This window comes from Protopterus annectens, chromosome 13.part0, assembly GCF_019279795.1.
Source record: "Protopterus annectens isolate FY-2018-M chromosome 13.part0, PAN1.0, whole genome shotgun sequence".
NCBI classification, from domain to species: domain Eukaryota; kingdom Metazoa; phylum Chordata; order Ceratodontiformes; family Protopteridae; genus Protopterus; species Protopterus annectens.
In genome coordinates, this window is record NC_056747.1 from 368613925 (window position 1) to 368630674 (window position 16750).

General features: G+C 39.0%; 1 protein-coding gene across 1 annotated transcript in view; it reads left to right on the forward strand.

Annotated features, from left to right (window-relative positions):
- Window positions 1-16750, forward strand: part of SCAMP4 (secretory carrier membrane protein 4) — a 588202-nt gene that overhangs the window by 312426 nt on the left and 259026 nt on the right. The window lies entirely within an intron of this gene.

The window sequence follows — 16750 nt, forward strand, 5'->3', positions numbered from 1 at the left end:
CTTTCTAATAGCGATGTACATTCCAAGGAAATCCATTGTGAATGCAACCAACCTAAGCAGGTCCATTCTGATGCCTCATGAGTAATCTGTCAATGTCAGAGTGGTGGAGAGGATTTTCCGTCAATGGGGCCAGCCATGCTGTGATCTTCTCTTTTCTCCCCTCATCAACAAGTGCAGCAGTTTTTTTGCCCTGATCCCTCCAGCGGGGGAGTCTGAGAGATGCTCTAGTTCACAATTGGCACTCCATTCTCCTTTATACATACCCACCATTATCCTCTCATTCCCAAATTTCCACAGAAAGCATTCCGGTTGAAGAGCACAATTATCCTCATTGCACTTTTCTGGCCTTGTCAGATCTGGTTCCACTTCTTCTGGCCTCAGCTTCCGCGTCCGCCCTAGATATTGGTTCCCACTCCAGACCTCCTGTCTCACCCGACAGGTATGATGCATCTGGACTTAACAGGCCTCAAACTGACAGCATGGTTTCTCCAATTCCATTGATTGTTAGACCAGGCTGTTTTCCCTGGTATGTCATGTATTGTTCTCTTCTGAAAAAGCAAGAACCCAGAAAGTAAAAGACAAAGGTTGTATACCACCCAAACCTTGAAGGGGAAATATCGTCACAAAAATGCTCAGCTGCTGTAAATGACCACTCCACAAGGGCTTACATTACTTTCTGAACCGGTTTGTTTGAAATAAACAACACAGCTTAACCGCTGTTACCAGCATTATAACAGATCTTACCAAGCAGTAAAATATAGTACAAAACAAATAACTATCAATGAAAATTAAAACAAAATATATTTAAGCTGAGCACTTCCATCCCTCCACATATATTGGGCCTTAGATAAAAAAAACATAATCACCTCACTTCGTAGCAAACAGTTCACCTAGTGATGTATACCTCCTCTTAAAGGTGTACTCACTTAAATGCATAACATGCAAAACATACAGTAATATAATTTAATCTAAAAATGTGTCTTTTTACAAAATACATATAAAAATGCCTAAATTTGTACACATTTAATTTTAACTGCTCAAGTTAAAAACCTTATATTAAAGCTGTGCAAAAGGGCTCTAAGTAACTAAATGTAAGGACCTGAAAAAATAAAATTATTTCAAATAAATGTAGATGTAACCTTTAAAATGGGCATAATAGAAATCGTATTGTTAAGCTGATAGGGACCAGCAGCATTTAACTTGAGCTGCCAAGAAAGCTGCCTGACTTCTAATCAAATTTTCCAAGCTGCTCCCCTAAAATCTTCTGTAACCATTTCTAACCCAAAAAACTTAAAACTATGACCCTCATACAAATGCATATGTTTCCACAAGGCATTGGTTTGAAGCTGTTTCTTGATCGCATAAAGATGTTCATTCATGGGATCTGTGAAAGCCCTCCTTTCGGTTTTCCCTAGGTAAAACATGTAGCATTCTTGACAAATTGCTATATAAACCAAGCCCTTTGATTGACATTTGATATAATGTCTTATACTCACTGGACCTACATGTTTGATGTCCACTTCAATTCCTTCCTGTATATAGGGGAAATACGAACACCTTCTACATTTAATCATCCTTTAAATTTCTACTCTCCCACCAGGACACAAGTGCTCTTCAGCCATTACATTCTGCTTGCCGAGCACACTCAAGCAAATCTGCAGTCTGCGGCTACTACTCCACCCATACAGTTTAAGAAGGAATCAGTAGTGCAAACTAAACAAGAATATACATTTTGAGCCTCAAGAGCAGGAGCACACTCAAGCAAATCTGCAGTCTGCGGCTACTACTCCACCCATACAGTACAAAAAGGAATCAGTACTGCAAACTAAACAAGGATATATATTTTGAGCCTCAAGGGTAGGGTCAGTCCACCCAGGCATTCTACTTGTATGTTTTATGAGAGTGAAGCTATTACATTAGCAGTATTTCTTAGTAGTTCTCAGCTTGCTAATAAAACTGACTGTTGTAGCCTTGTGTGTCCCCCCCCCACTAGTACAGTAATCCTAACTGTCCAGTAGACCGTATACATTTAATTCAGATCCCTGTGACTAAATTAACCATCAAGCAGCCCTCTCAGTCCTTTCTGCCTTAGTTTGTATCACTTGGAGGCCCACCTGTTTATTTGCATCTATATACTTTCCCCTTCATTGCTAATGTATCTCCCTACTCTAATCTGTGCACAAACTGGTTACTAATCAGCAAGTCAATGTGAAGACACACTCCCAACCTTAATAAACTTTGCTGTCTCTTCTCTCCTTCACTTTACAGGTAGTTTGAATTATTACTTACCCCCTCTGAGGCCTTCACTGATGTCCACTGATTGCCTCTCTGGTTTCTTTGCATTCCACCTGGTTTACACCCCTTGTGCTATCTCCCTCCCCCAATACAAAGTCTATATTAGAATCCTGCTGAGCATGGAGCCTTCTTTAAATTTCTAGTCTCTCACCAGGACACAAGTGCTCTTCAGCAATTATATTTTGCTAGCTGGTAAGCCATTAGACCTCAGGAATTTCTTTTAAAAGTGTTCAGATTTGTAAAGTAATACTTACTTTTTGCTGTATTTAGATCTATACAACTAGTATTCATTTTTCTGATTCATGACTACTGATCTGCTTATTTGTTTATTTAACTGGTTGATTCGGTTATTCAGGAATTGTGTTTTTACTGACACTACCACTGCAGCTATGTTGTCTATGCTACTAAAACTGCTGTTATAACTGTAATGTAAATCTAATTGACCTAGTCTTAGAGTTAGAAACAGTATTTACTGATTTAGCACTACAGTTGTCTATACTACTGCTTCAGCTGTGCTGTTGTATTCATTTTCCTTTTTCTAGTATGCACAGGATAATTGGCTGATAAATGTATTCTGCATGATTTATTAACCTGTTTCCAAACTAAGTGTGTGGTTACTGTTGAAGCACTCTGAAACTGTAGCAGTAGCATCTTTTCTCCTGCTTTATCCAAACTATCCTCAGATTTGTATCTTTACTCCCACCTATCTCCTCATTACTTCCTTTGACCTGTCTTTGTCTCTTTCTACTAGCTTCATCCTCTCTTTTTTTTTCTCTCTCTCTCTTCAGAGCACACTTGAGCAAATCTGCAGTCTGCGGCTACTACTCCACCCATACAGTATAAGAAGGAATCAGTACTGCAAACTAAACAAGGATATACATTTTGAGCCTCAAGGGCAGGGTCAGTCCACCCAGGCATTCTACTTGTATGTTTTATGAGAGGGAAGCTATTACATTAGCAGTATTTCTTAGTAGTTCTCAGCTTGCTAATAAAACTGACTGTTGTAGCCTTGTGCCCCCCCCCACTAGTACAGTAATCCTAACTGTCCAATAGACAGTATACATTTAATTCACATCCCTGTGACTAAATTAACCATCAAACAGCCCTCTCAGTGCTTTCTGCCTTACTTTGTATCACTTGGAGGCCCAACTGTTTATTTGCATCTCTGTACATTCCACTTCATTGCTAATGTATCTCCCTGCTCTAATCTGTGCACGTACTGGTTACTAATCAGCAAGTCAATGTGAAGACACACTCCCAACTTTAATAAACTTTGCTGTCTCTTCTCTCCTTCACTTTACAGGTAGTTTGAATTATTACTTTCTCCCCCTGAGGCCTTCACTGTTTGCCTCTCCGGTTTCTTTACACCCCTTGTGCTATCTCTCTCCCCCAATACAAAGTCTATATTAGAATCCTGCTGAGCATGGAGCCATCTTTAAATTTCTAGTCAACCACTAGGACACAAGTGCTCTTCAGCAATTACATTCTGCCTGCCGGTAAGCCGTTAGACCTCAGGAATTTGTTTAAAGTATTCAGATTTGTAAAGTAATACTTACGTTTTTCTCTTGTCTTGGTTGGCTCTGCCCCGCTCCGTTTGCCCTCGGTAACGCTCGGGCTCTCTCCGCTCCCCTGCCCTCTATTCCCTCCCGCTCCCACTACCTCTACATTTATAGTAATCACAGCCACACCCACAGCTCACCCTCGTATCACCTCCACCAATCACAGTTCCTCAAGTCATATCACATTATACCACACCAACTTGCTCCACACAAAATACTCCCAATTACTCTCATTCCCACTAGGCATTTTTTACATCACCCACACTACTTCCCCATCCACATATAGTGCAACCCTGTAATTCCTATTCAGACCCCCCACCTAGAAACAACTTAAACTTTATAACCATGACTATCACACAACTAAGTCTAGTCTGTCTTCTCACAATTCTTTACTACACCACAAGTTATCACTCTAGCAATATCCCTAAACTTAGTAGCACAACACTACATTTTGCACTCTCGTATACAGACACCACACATTATAATAATATCTGCCCACAGTTATTCAAGAACTACATAACGGACCAATTCAGAACTAAACACATATGCTCTCATTCCTACTCCAAAAAAACACAGTACTTTCTCACACTCCTCACCAAACTCCAACATCTGTATAACCATTTTAACTCCAGGCTCACCATAAGTGGGGATATCCACCCCAACCCAGGCCCAAATCCATCCTGTCCAACACAAATGTCAGAACATAACACCCCCACTTTTTTTCATCCCTGGGCAAATCAACAACAGCAGCAAAACCAACCATAATTTAATGCTAAATATTAATATTAGAATTATCAAAAATAAAATACCTGAACTCCAGGCCACAATAGCACACTACTCCCCAGACATAGTTCCTTTAACAGAAACCTGGCTAAATAAAAACGTAGCTAACTTAGAAGTTCTCCCTACCAGCTACAATATCATTAGACAAGACAGACCACTTTGTAAAGGGGGTGGAACTGCCTTACTGTAAAAGTCCAACTTAACTGTCCATCAATTACCAAACTCCTACCCCTCCCCCAATAATTGGGACATACTTATCTCACAACTTCAACTTCACCCTAAAAAGGTCATCACCACAATTGTGATCTGTATTACACCTGGTAATACACCTGATAACATTGAAGACTTCTTATCCTGGTGTTCTTCCACATACTCACAAGAAACCCTTATTCTGGGGGACTTCAACCTAGATTGGTTCACCTGTATATCAAAACCACCAAGTAATCTAATAAATCTCCATTGCTACCAGCAGCTAGTCCAAATTCCAACTAGATGTGATAAAAAATCTAAAAGGGAATCCATCCTTGACTGGGTCCTAACTAACAACCCCACATTGTACCCTCACACAGGCAGTCTCCCAGACACCTTAAGTGACCACAACATAATATACTTTATACGTAGTAGAACAAGCATATGCAAAACCACTAACTATATATCCACTAGAAACACAAAAAAATTCTCTCCTGAGGTCCTCAATACTTTACTCTGTAACTGTGATTGGACCCCCCTGAAAACCCTCCCACTTGACCAAGCTGTAACATATTTCAACAAAACATTTCTACAACACCTAGACACTGTTGCTCCATTGTGCAAAATCAAGGTTAGAACCTCTGCAAACCCCTGGCTCAGTAAAAAAACCAAACAAATCCTCAAGTCCAGAGACACTGCCTGGCTTTACTATAAAAAAAAAACAAAGAAACATAAAGCCTAACTAAGTACCAAGAACTGTGCAACCGTGCAAAAAAATGCATTAGGCTGGACAAAAAATCCTACTATACAACATTACAAACTAAATACCAACACAACCCGCAAAACATTTGGAAAAATTTCAACCAGCTACTAAAATCCACCCAAAAGGCTACCCCCAAACCAACCATCCCTGACACTAAAGTTCCCATCGAAACACAATTCAGCTCCCACTTTGTGAACTCAGTTTTATCCTTAGTATCACAGGACAGTTCCTTCCTCACTATCCCCCCCAACACAAATAACACTAATACAAGCTTTACCCTCAAAACAGTTTCCACCACTTCAATCAAAAGCATGCTCTCCAAACTAAAAACCTCATCAACAGCAGCCGACCTACTCCCCAGCTATTCCTCGAAACTCACAGTAGATGCTATTGCTATCCCAGTCTCCACTCTCATAAACAGATCAATTGTTGAAAACTATGTGCCCAAACTCTGGAAAATATCCTATGTAACACCCATACATAAAGGCGGGACCTGCACTGAACTTAATAACTACAGACCCATTGCTTTACTCTCCCCCCTGGCCAAAATCCTAGAAAAATGCATCCATACCCAGATTCTAAACTATCTCCTAGACAGCAACATATAGTAACCTACTCACCATGGTTTCAGACCTGCCCATAGTACCACTAGGGCCCTCCTCTGCTTCACAGACACAGTAAACCATCTCAAAATGAAGGCCTACAAGTGTCAACTCTTTTTTTGGATATGTCCAAAGCATTTGAGAAAGTCTCACACCAAATCCTGCTAAACAAACTAAACCAATATCATCTATCAAATTCCACTCTTACCTGGTTCCAAAGCTACTTAATTGACAGGTACCAAGCTGTGAAATGGGAAATGCTCTCTCTCCTCAGCTGCCCATGACTATAGGAGTCCCACAGGGTTCTATCTTAGGACCACTACTATTCACAGTCTTCACAAATGACCTCCATACCTCCACACAGCATGCATCTATAATTCAGTATGCAGATGACACTACCTTAATCTGTGCTGCACAAAACATTCCCACCCTCCTGCATACAACTCAGCTAACATTCTCTGACGTTGAAAACTACCTTACCAAAGCCCAATTTATCCTCAATCCAAAGAAAACTCAGCTTATAATTATAACCAGTTCTAACAAAAACGCTAACAGTCAATTCAGTATCTACTCCACAAATGCTACTCCAATTGCCCCAGTGGCACAGGCTAAGCTATTGGGAATAACCATAGACTCCCACCTAAAATTTGATAGTCATCTCAACTTAACTATTAAAAAAGTACATGCCAAACTGGGGTCACTCTACCGTATCAAACCATTTTTTACCAACAACACAAGATCAGCCATTGCTCGCTCCTAACTTCTATCCACCCTACTCTATGCATCTCCCATTCTGACTAATCTCAACAAAGCTGAACTAAGCAAAATGGATGCCTGCTATAACAGAATTGCCCACTTTGCTGCAAATTGCTCATATAGAACTCATCACTGTACTGCTTTGAGTCAGCTCCACTGGCATGAACTGCCCAACCTCCTAACCTACAATCAGCTCTGCCTCTGTCATTCTGTTACCTCCCCAATAAGTGTCCTGCCCTCAAAAACCTAGTACAACATCACTCAGCCAAAAGGCCTCTTAGATCATCAAGCAGACTACTACTAGAAGTCACCAACAGCTACAATAGCTTTGGAGATGCACTATATAGTAGTTCAGTGGCTAAAAATGGAACTCTGTCCCTGCTAGCATTCAAAACACATCATCCAAAGCCTCCTTTAAAGTCCTCATCAGGCAGCATCTCAAGCAAAGTTGGCAGTGCCATGATTGCTCTCCAGGCTCGTGAAAGCAGATAACATATACATACTAAATCTAGAGCACTTGATAATAGTTTTCAATCTTACTCACAAACACTGACTAATCTACAATGTATGTACTGTACCTGTGTAGTATGTATGTATTCTACCTATGCTTCAAATTTCAGCTGTACACCACAAGTCTATTAATTACCTTTATTTTTAAAATTAATATTTTTTTGTTTGTTCTCTCCACTGTAACTGTTTGTGCCGCATACCACTGTAAAAACATGTCTCTTGTAATTTGTGTGTATACTGATCATGTCTAAATAACTAAATGTGTCTGTAATTTTTCTTTGTGGAGCTTTTCTCCCCGGGCCTCTGCTGAAAAAGGGCCTTTTCGGCTCAGTCAGACACCCCCGGTTAACAAATGTAAAATGTTTGTTTGTTTGTGTTTTTCAGCTTTTCCCAGTTAGGGGTCGCCACAGCGGAACTCCAGTCCGCTAATGATTGGCAGTTGATTTTTACGTACCGGCTTGCCAGGCCTGATGCACAACCTTCAACGAAGGTACGCCCATTCACGCATGTCTCCACGCAGAAGACGCTTTAGCTGAGAATTGAACCGGACAGCGTCTTACTTTGAGGCGACAACGCTACCGCAGCACCACCACTGCGGGTGGTTAAAATAAATAAATAAAAATAAATAAATTTAAACATTACCATTTTTCTGTGATTATTGGTATGGGTGTCCATGGCTGCCCATAGTCTTTATATAGAGTTCTTGATACACAAGTCTTTCATGTACATAATGCAGGGACCACTTTCTAAAACCTTGGAGTTAACCCATTTCAAAAACTTTCCAGTTATTTTAATAACCTGTGAAATGCTGTCAACATCCCTATTGTATGTGAGTAGTATAGTTGAAATTTGACACCTTATTGTTAATGTTAACTGACACTTCTGTGTTACTTAATAGTGAGGGATGAGGGAAATAATCCTGCAACCCTTTTCCTGTTTTTTTCCCTCAAAGACGTTGGTAAGAAAATCAATTGGATAACCTGTTCTTACTAAGATCTTAATTTGTCTCATTCCACATGAAATAAGTCTGAGTTGGATATCATGCGGCACAGTCTTACCAATTGCCCCTAACCAAACATCTTTTTTTGATGGGGATAGCAACTATTAAAATGAAGAAGATTGTTTGAATGCGTCGTTTTTTGATAAATGTTGGATATAAATTTCTTTCCGACCCTGTCCTTGGTGATCTTGACATCTAAATAATTTATGGAATCAATTGAATACCCTAGTGTAAACTTTGAAAAAATCTGTGGTACTATGAATGTAGGGAAAAATCCTTTCATTCTCATTCTGTGTCCTTCCAAAATATTACCACATCATCTAGGTATTGGCCATAGAGTGTCCTTGAATCCTGATTAGCCTGATTTGAAAACATATTTGCTTCCAATAGGCCATAATTATATGTGCAGATGTAGGGCACAGGTTGCATCCATGGCCATACCTGCTCTCTGCTTGTAAATCATACCGTTGAAAAAGATACAATTATTGTCGAAAATCACCTCCATAAAATCCCTAAAGACATCAATCAACTTGATGTCTTAACTCCAGTTAGTTACTTAGAACCACGCATCGCTATTTCATGAGGAATGACGGAAAACAGATCTTTTAACATCTGTAGTAACCAAAATGAACTCCTCAATGAATGTATCACTCCTAATACTCTTGAGATAATCCCAGGAATCTATATATGTATGTGTGTGTGTGTGTGTGTATATATATATATATATATATATATATATATATATATATATATATATGCGACTTTCCTGGCTAAGGATGTCTTTACATCAACAAATGTAGCCTCTGTACTCATTTTTGAACCCTTGACATCAACTATAGGGTGCACAGGCTGACTTTTATGGATTTTGGGAATACTGAATATCCTCGGTAGTCTAGGATATGTAATACTAACATAGTTAAATTCATTGTTTGTGATTTGTTCCTGCATTAATAAATAATTTAATAAAAGATCAACTTTCCTATATGCTGAATTCACCTGGTTAATGGATACTTCCTCTTATTGATTAGTTAGGAGCAAAGATTCCATTTTAGAATTATAATCTGTGCTATTCACAGCGACCAACCCATTTATAAAGATTGCTGGCATTTTCTTAAGTTTATTAGGAGGGCTTTCAAAGATCACATGTATGAACATTATTATGCAGTCAAGAAACTGCTTCAAACTAATGCCTTATGGAAAGTATGCATTTGTGTGATGGTCATAGTTTTAAGTTTTTTTGGGTTAGAAATGGTTAGAGAAGACTTAGGGGAGGATCATGAAAAATTTGGTTGTAAGTCAGGGTACTTACTTGGTAGGTCAAGTTAAATGCTGCTGGTCCCTATGGGTTTAACAAAATGATATCTATTATGCCCATTTTAAAGCTTATATATACATTTATTTAAAAGATTTGTATTTTTTCATGTCCTTGTTTATTTACTTACAGCCCTTTTGCATAGCTTTAAGATAAGGTTTTTAACTTGAGCAGTTAAAATTAAATGTGTATAGGTTTAGGAATTTTTTACATGTATTTCGTAAAAGGAAAGACATTTTTAGATTGTTATTTTATGCTTTGTATGTTATGCATTTATGTGAGTATACCTTTAAGAGGAAGTATGCATCATTGGGTGAGTTGTTTTATAGAAAGTGACGTGATGATGATTTTTTTTTTTTTAATCTCTGGTGAAGTCCCAATATATGTGGAGGGATGTAAGCGCTCAGATTAAGCATATTTTGTTTTAATTTTCATTTGATAATTATTTGTTTTATACAATATTCCATTACTTGGTAAGATATGTTGCAACGCTGGTCACAGAGGTCATTTGACAGTATTTTACGTTTCATGATTAAGCAGTGTTGTTCATTTCAAATACACCAGTTCTGGAAGTAATATAAGCCCTTGTGGAGTGGTTGTTTACAGTAGCTGAGCATTTTGGGGGCAATCATTCTTTGAGGTCTAGCCGATGTACAGTCTTCTCAAAAAGCTTCTACTAGAAGGGTTTACAAAAGTAAATAGAAATTAGTTTTCTGGGCCCTAAGCTATGACCTGGACACTTTTTCAGCACCTGTGAAGATCAAGCTTTAAATTTTTCGCTTCAATTTTTAATAGCAGAAATACTAGCACCTTAATTAAAGTGCAGTTTGCTGCCATTTCTAGTTTCCACCTGGGTGAAAATAACTCTACCTTAGCTTCTTCTAAACTATGTAAAGCCTTTCTCAAGAGAACCTCTTTACTTAAACCCCCATTAAAGGATCCTTCTCCTCCTTGGGATTTAACTGTCATGCTTCAGGCCTTGACACAAGCTCCTTTCAACTCTTCAGTCAAAGCAGAACTAAAATTGTTATCCTAGAAAACCATTTTTCTGGTCACTGTCACATCATCTAGATGAGTACCCAAACTCCAGGCTCTGTCTACTAAGTCTCCTTACCCAGTTTTTCACAAAGGCAGGGTATCCATGCTAGCAAATTCATCTTTTTTGCCTAAGGTAGCTTCTGTGTCCAGCATAAGCCAAATCATTAATGTACCAGGTTTCTTTCCTAACTTTTCAAATAAAGGAGAGTATCTGCTCCACATTTTGGATGTGCATAGGCAACTTTGATTTATCTTCACAAAACCAAAGATAACAGGAAAGCTGACCAGCTGTTTGTTTCATTTTCTCCTAACAGACTGGGCAAACTAGTATCCAAAATTACATTAACTAAATGGTTAACTGAATGTATTTCCTTTGTTTATGGTAACAAAAAGGTCTATCCTTGCCCAAGCCTGCTAGGGTTCATTCCATGAGGTCTGTGGCAATTTCTTCAGCCTTTTGATCAAGGGCTTCTCTAGATGACATGTGCACAGCTGCAACTTGGACTAATTCTCACACCTTTATTACTCATTACAAGTTAGATATGATTTCCAGGAACAAAGCGGCCTTTGACTCTCCAGTACGTAGAATATCCTTCCATGAGGGCCTCCCAAGGTTACAGTAGCTGGGGACTCTGTCCCATCAGTTGAAGAATAAATGAAAAGACAGCATCAGATAAAAAAGTTACATACTCACCATTATGTTCCATCTGTATTGTCTATTTTCATTCTTCCTCAACTTCCCGCCCACCTGCCCCTCTCTTTTCTTCTGGAAAGATCTAAGAGTTGTACAGGAACCTCTGATCCTTGGTTGAGCCCCAGCTTCCTTTTTCCTTTCAGCCTTTGTTAATTTATATAACAGGTTGTCCCTTTATATCTAGTGGCAGCAACCTTGATTTGAGGTTTGTAACGTTAGAGGGACATTATAGGTAAAGGGAAGAGCTCAAGAGTTCTTGGATCTGATGATCTGGTTGAAGTGGCATAGTCAGATCCAAGAAGGCCCAAACTCTGATCCGAGTCTCAGATGGGAACCCGTCAGTTGAGGAAGAATGAAAATGTACAACACAGATGGAACGTTATTGTGAGAATATACCTTTTTTAATCCCCAAGGTACAAATACTGGGGTAGGTTAGACAGAAATTATATTTCACAGGAACATGTGCACTTAATTGAAAATTTTGATATGCATCCAGTAAATATTTTAGATCACGCACAAGCTATAACTAAAGTAAAAATGCAGGGTAATGAAATAAAATGAGACACTTGTGCTTCCCCGCCTGTCTTTTAAAATCAGAGGAATTTAAGAAATGGTTAGTGGAAATTATTTTGGAGTTATTAGAGAAGATAGAAATTTCTTCTGAAAATATAGCTAGGGAATGAGGTAAAGTGAAAGTGGAGTTTAAAAACAGGGTGGAAATAAGAGATATAGTTAAGAAGTAATAAGAATTATTTAGAGGGACTGACAAAAGTTTAAGCATTGCAGAATAGGAGGATCTCGCAGAACATGAAGAGGTACAATTGAAGAGTGATAAAGAGAAAATAAGGGACTGCCTTGAAAATATGCATGAGTTTAGAAAAATTGCTGTTAAGCAACTGCTTTTTGATAGTAATTCCAGAGCACATTGGCTCAGTCAACGGAAAGTAGAAGGGTTGTTGTAAAGCTTAGGGAGCCTATTACAAGGAATTAACCAGAGGTCTTGTAGAGGTATTAGAAGTATTTCAGAACTTTTATGAAAATGTGTATAAAGCTGAGAAATGTGCAAATAAAGAAGAAGTGCGATTGGAAATGTTTGTAAAAGAATTAAATATGCTAAGGTTTGAAGTAGATGAGGCTCAATTACTAACAGTAAGGATAAGAGGAGATGAGATAAAAATCGTGATATATAACCAATCTACAGGAAAGCCCCCGGGAATAGATGGTATTCCTGTGGAAGTTTAGAAGCTAGGAGGGAAGAAAAATGATAAAGATCTAGAAAGTTTTGTTTAACAGTGTTTTAAAGGAGGAGAAGCACCAACATCCTGCACGAAAGCAATGGCAGCTGTAATACCTAAAGATGGTAAAGACCCTTCAGATCCAGCTTTGCATGTCCATTTTGATTCTAAACCACAATTATAATCTAATTATATCTATAATGGCTAAAAGAATGGCAAAGACGATGCCAAATTGATATGGATCAGTGTGGTTTTTTGGAGGGGAGGCAAACATTTGACAATGTCAGTAGAACAGTGATGAACCAGAGAGAAGGAACATGTAAGAAAATACCACTGTTGTTGGTGCGTCTCGATGCCGAGAAAGCATTTATCAGAGTAAGATGGGATTTTCAGTAGAGCAGTGGAACCATTTGCATTTCCTGATAAAATTATAAGGTTGATTAGGAGATATTTGGGGGATTGGAGGCAAAAATTAAAGTGAGGGATTCCTCTGTGATGAGTTCTGTTTTAGCAGATGAACCAGACAGGGGTGTCCTCTTTCCCCTTTGTTATTTGCATTATGTTTAGAACCATTGGCAAAGAAAATAAGGGACTCAGAAATTCAAGGATATAATTGGTATTTTAATCAGGAAAAGCTGGCTTTATTTGCAGATGATGATATTTTATACCTGATAAAACCAGAAAAGGACATTTCTGTGTTGTGGATCATTCAGATATGTTTTCAAGTCTTATCAGGATACAAAATTAATGAAAATAAAACAAAAGCAGTAGCTATAAACTATGTACCCACACACAGTTCGGTTCAGCAATAACCATATTTATGGGAACATGGTAAAATGAAGTACTTAAAAATATGGATTAATAAGAATTCTGTTATGGCAGCTAAGGTTTTGTGGGAAGACTCTAAACAAATGACAACAGAGAAATTGGAAGCTCTGTTTTATAGATAGAGATAGCAAGATACAAGCATTGAAAATGTTTTAGTCCTTGTGGTTTTATACACAGGTCAAGTATATTTTTATCAACCAGAGGAGAAGTTGTGGATTGGGCGGCTACAGTGGTGCAGCGGTTAGTGTTGCCGCCTCACAGCAAGAGGTTCTCCGGTTCGATCCTCGGCTGGGGTGCCTTCTGTGCAGAGTCTGCATGTCCTCCCTGTGGTTGTGTGGGTTTCCTCAGAGTGCTCCGGTTTCCTCCCACATCCCAAAGACATGCTGTAGGTGGATTGGACACTATAACGTGGCCCTAGGTGTGTGTGTGTGTGTGTGTGTGTGTGTGTGTGTGTGTGTGTGTGTGTGTGTGTGTGTGTGTGTGTGCCTTCTGTGGAAGGTTGGGTGCCGGGCTGGCAAATCGACACTGTAAAAACCCCACTGCCAATCATGAGCGGACAGGTGATCCGCTGTGGTGACCCCTAACTGGGAAAAGCCGAAAGAAGAAGAAGGAGAAGTTGTGGATTGCAATTAATAGTCCGATGATTTTATCTGGGAGAGGAAGAGGGCAAGATTCAAATAGGATAAGTTGATCCTGCCAATAGTACAACATAGTTTGGGATTACCTGATATGAAGGGATATTTCAGAGCAGCACAGCTAAGGCTCCTAGACATAGCGCAAGCAGAAAACTATAATTCATAGTGGAAAGATGATGATAATGAAATGGGGGAAGCTCAAGAAAAAGAGAGACTGGGATTTCAGATGTACATACCATACAGAATTTTATATTCATAAAGTAGCAGAAAGTATTCTGAGAATTAAGCCAACACAGGGATGGAGAAAGGAGATTCTGCCAATAAGGATGACTGCAATTAGGAGTACAGAGAATAGGCAAGAGGGGACTGGAATTTACTGGAGAAAACTGGCAAAGGAACCCAAGGTATTGGGAGCAAATAACTAGAGAGGGAAAGATGATAGAATGGGAAGATGCCAAGAATTCATTTGGACTGCAGGCTAGAGATTGCCTTCCCTATCAAGGATTGCCATCCAGGTACAGGCAAAAAGAAAGAAGTAGGGGGATCCCAAGGGAAAGACCAGCACTGGTAGAGTTTTTAGTAGAGACTAGAACAGAAGCTGCTGTTAAAAATGAATAATTAGTAGGGTATATAAAATATTGCATGGTAACTATAGGAATCAATTGGAGAAGTTTAGAAAGGATTGGGAAGAGAGACTGGATAAGCAATTCACAAAGAGACAATGGGGGATATATGTATGGCTCTCAAATATGCAACAAAGTCTAGACTACTCAGGATCTTTGCTTGGAAGTGTTTGCATAGGTACTCTTTGATGTTTCTTAAGGTAGACTGCAAACGTTGGAGGTGTAATAGGGCAGAAAGAGGCAATTGAGAACATATTTTTTGGAAATGTAATGAGTTGGCAGACTTTTAAAATTCCCTGTAGACTATTTTAACAGAAATACTGGGGGAGCAAATTGGTGTAATAAGGAAATGAAGCTATGATGCAGAATTGGAATTACCTAGGCATAGTAAGACCTTGCCGAGTTTAATTCTGGTGGCTGCCAAAAAAGCATTTACTAGAAAATGGAAATCAAAGTCTAAACCAACTGTACTAGAAGTAGTGAATGTAATAACTGAGATAAAACAACTGGAAGTGGGATCTTTAGAAATGTGTAGGAGCAGATTACAAGGAAAATAGGAATTGTGGGAACAGTACATGCAGAATAATGTTTTGGAATAGGAATGAGGTTCAAGGGAAGGCAGGAATGGAATGACCTTTGTAATGTTTGACTGTATAGATAAGTGATGTTTAACGTCTGCAGCTGAATGTTGCGTTTTCCTTTATGTAAATATATGATTGTCTATGACATAAGTGATAATTTAATAAAGATGTGTGTTTAAAAAAATGTCTTGGCAGTTTGAGAAACTCATTTGCATCCACTCTAATAAAGGGCAAGCAGAGCCTACTTTAGCAGGAACTATTGCTCTCTATTTTATTTCTGTATCCTTTGATAGCTATTACATTTTGTACATATATTTTTACTGGTATGTTCTGACATTATTATGTTATCTCTAAAAAAACGTAATTTTGTGCTTAACTATGTAACTGCCACACTGGCTCTGGTAGTGTATGCTGATGGTCTGTGGACTAAACAACCAACCTGGTTAAAGTAAATAAATGAGTGTAACTACCATTAAGACCATGCAGGGCCTCAACCTAACCATCTGCTGCAGAGGAATGAGGCCATCTGTCATGAAGATAGTGATAGGATTGTAAAACTGTCTTGGCAGGAATGTCTGGTTGTAAAGCCGTGGGGTGCAGGATTCCCTAGTTGCGAGTACTGGTCACCCAACACACCTCACTGTGTAGTAGATTCTAATGTGGTTTGAGGGGTACATGATGTCTTCTGCAGTGTACATAATGTTGAGTAGGAACATACAGAACTGTTCTGCTCTGTTTTGGGCTGGACACAGTAAGAACATTTGGATTTACATTACTTGGCTCCTCATCTGCAGTGGTATACTTGTGCATCAGATACGACACTCTAAAGTGATGTATGTTGTGGATGAATAGTTTTAAAATGGTGAGGATTACATAATCATAGTGTCTATTTTCATAAGATATTCTAGCCACTACCAATTATGCTGCAAACCATGCAGTTCTTTTGATGGCTGGATGGTTTTATAAGTATGATTAGGTCTATATCAGTTTGTCAATGAACAAAAAAACAGGAAACAGCAAACATTCATTTAAGTGAACATTCACATCTGCGAATGCGTTATATAGGGAAAGGAGTTACTTGCCCAACATTCCCACCATAACATGCACCACAGTATATTAAACCCACACAGGTGGAGGGGCTGCCCCCCTCACTCATACACACACACACACACACACACACACACACACACACACACACATGCGCGCGCGCACTTGTATATACCAAATCCGAGATCGCACTACAGCGGGGGAAAGGGCATTTTTCCGATATTGGGCAAGTAACTCCTTTCCTTGTGTGACACATTCATTGATGTGAATGTTTGCTTAAGTGAATGTTCACTGTTTTTT